This window comes from Mustela lutreola, chromosome 10, assembly GCF_030435805.1.
Source record: "Mustela lutreola isolate mMusLut2 chromosome 10, mMusLut2.pri, whole genome shotgun sequence".
NCBI lineage: Eukaryota > Metazoa > Chordata > Mammalia > Carnivora > Mustelidae > Mustela > Mustela lutreola.
This window is the reverse complement of record NC_081299.1, coordinates 89,972,147-89,975,083: the sequence shown is the minus strand read 5'-3', so window position 1 is coordinate 89,975,083 and position 2,937 is coordinate 89,972,147. Positions and strand designations below refer to the sequence as shown.

General features: G+C 34.7%; 1 pseudogene; it reads right to left on the bottom strand.

Moving 5' to 3' along the window:
- Window positions 1-248: 248 nt before the first annotated feature.
- LOC131810146 (chromobox protein homolog 3-like) lies at window positions 249-1,033 on the bottom strand (annotated as a pseudogene).
- Between the last annotated feature and the right edge of the window lie 1,904 nt (window positions 1,034-2,937).

Sequence of the window (2,937 nt, the reverse complement as noted above, 5' to 3'; positions counted from 1 at the left end):
GATTAAGAGTCACTTATGGTTTGTCTCCCTCCCAATCCCATCTTGTTCAAAGTAACCAGTGTTATATATGCAAAAGACCACAAAACTCCCCCAATACTACTTCAAAACAAACAGATCAAACATGATTTTCATTAGAATGTTATTTCTTCACACTAATAAAGAAAAAAAAACCAAGACCCAGATTTACATATATACACATGTATATTTACAAATAAATATAAATACATACAAAAAAACAATGCAAACAATTATTGAGCTTCATCCGAACAAGAATGCCAAGTTAGTCTCTCTTCATAAAAGGCAATTACAATTTGAGGAGACTTCATATTTGCTTCTTTTACCAGTACCAAATCTGCTTCACCTGAATCTTTTCATTTTCATGAGACACATTGATTCTCTGCTGCTGTCTATGGCACCAATTGCTCATTTAGGATCAAGACCTCTAACAAAGCCTCTTGGTTTATCAGCAGCATCTCTTTTCTTCTTTGATTTGCTATCATCAGATTCACTGTCAGATAAAGACTGTCTTTTTGTGCCATCTATTTCTTTCTCAGCTTTTTGAGAACTAAGAAATGTTTCAGGGTGCCTAGGTGGCACAGTAGTAGGTTGAACGTGTGACTCTTGGTTTCAGCTCAGGTGCTGGTCACAGGTGGTGAGAATGAGCCCCTCCACAGGTTCCAAGCTCAGTATGGAGTCTTGAGATTTTTTCTCTCTTTTCCTCTGCCCTCCTGCTTGTGCTCTTTCTCTCTCTCTCTCTCAAATAAATAAATCTTAAAAAGAAAAAAAAAAGGAATGAAAAGAAATCCTTCAATTAACTCTAGATAATCTAAATTTTCTTCAGGTTCCCAAGTACTGTCAGCATCTGTAAATCCCTTCCACTTTAGGAAATACTCCATCTTCCCATTCACTACATGACAGCCTAGAACTGTTACCACTACAGACTCTCCCTCTTCTATTTTTTACTCTTTCCATTGTTTCTTCCCCCCCCTTTTTTTTTTTTTTTTTTTTGCAATGTAGTGTTCTTGGAGGCCATTTTTCATTGCAGACCAGAAGAGCTATTATTCACCACCTCTGGGCGTTCCAAGTCCCAGGTCTGGGACATCTCCAGTGCTGTGGTCCTCATGCTCTAGCCACTTCCCATAGATCAGTTAAAAATGTAAGATCTCATTACCAGTTCTAGAATTTTTTTTATTCTTCCTTGAAAAAATTGTACCTCTTGATTCAATGTGTATTAAAAGCAAGTGGTATTTAGATTCTGCTTTTCTTACTCTTTTCACTTATTTATTATTCAAATATCTTTCTTTAATACACATCCGAATAACAGGTTGACTATTTTAATTACCAGCATTTTATAATGTTGCATATTTCATTTTATATAGTAGTAGTAGATCAACATAGGTTGTTTGTTCTTCAAGAAATTCATAACCAAGTTTTATGATAATGTAAATAGATAAAATATTGCCTCATTTCTTTTTCATGTAAGTAGAATGCGTGGAAAATTGTAATAACAAGCATGCATGGCTACAAGGTCCCTTCCTTTCTGTATTTTGGTTTCTGTAACGTTACAGTGGGTCCTATGTTCCACATGCTATGATTCTCAGAAGTAAATACTAAAATGGGAATTTGGATACATAATATTTATGATGAAGAAACAGTGTCAGGCAAAGGAAAAAGATGAATTGTGATGCAGGCTCAACAAAGCCTTGATATAGGAGAGATCTGGAGCATATATGGCTCATCACAGAAGTCCCTCATTGGGGCAAAATAGCAAGGCTTTTGTTTTTCCACCTCAATTAGTCATCGGATGTGAGCTGCTCAGGCTAACATAATCTTAATATATGAGTCTCTGAAGACAAAGTATATCCTGGTGGAGCTCAAAGCGAAAGACTGTCTGCTGACTGCTAGCGTAATACGTTCTTTAAAAGAAGATCTGAGCACTGCATTTCCACGTCCATTGCCATGCATTGTTACAAGGGATATTCTAGGTGAAAAATTCTGCTTGAAGTATCAGTCAGCATATCATAACAGAATAGAATCTCAAGATAAGGGCAAAATAGTTATTATGTAATGTCATTTTGGCCAACTGAATGGATATATTTCCAGTGGCTCTTGCAGTAAATAATAATTTCATGGTAGAGAATGGTAATGTCACAATTTTTTTCTCCTATAATTTCTTCAGATTTTGCTTGACTACCTGCTTTTATTTTGCATTGCAAATGGGTATAAAGTCAATTTGATTTTTTTTATGTTAGCAAACTTAATATGCTTTAATACTTTTTTTGTTTTGTAATGATGATATGAATAAATTTTTATTAATTATTCTAGTTCTTGAAGAGTCATTTTGATATGAAGAGTTCAGTTTTTCTTCCATCAATGAAAAGAATTTCTGAATTCCTTGGTTTTATTTTTATTCCCTTCACTTGGTTTAGTAAATATTTCAGTTGTCTACATTTTATAGATTTTGGATATCCTCAAACTCTTCTCCATATTAATTTAGAAAAACACATTGGATTAAGATAGCTCAATTAAAAATCATATCTGTAGGAATAAAATGATCCAAATCGTAAAGTGTTTAAACCTCTAAACTAAGCATACTCACTGACTGCTTTCTCATCTAAAGCATTCAATTTAAGAACTGGATTGAACCTCACCCTCTGATCACCCCACCCCCTTATCAAACCTTCAATAAAATTTTATATCCAGATAAAAAGACCAGTCGAAATTAAAGGCAAAATAAATATATTCATTCTCTTTCCTTCTCTCTCTCCTCCCCACCACACACGCGCGCACGCACACACACCCCTAAAATAATTAGTCACCAGTAGCGTAACATTACCAAAATGGTACAAGAAGTTCTTCAGGCTGAAGAAAGATGATTTCACATAGACTGAAGGAGGTATAAGAAGAATTAAGATCTCCAAGAGGTTAAATAAATGA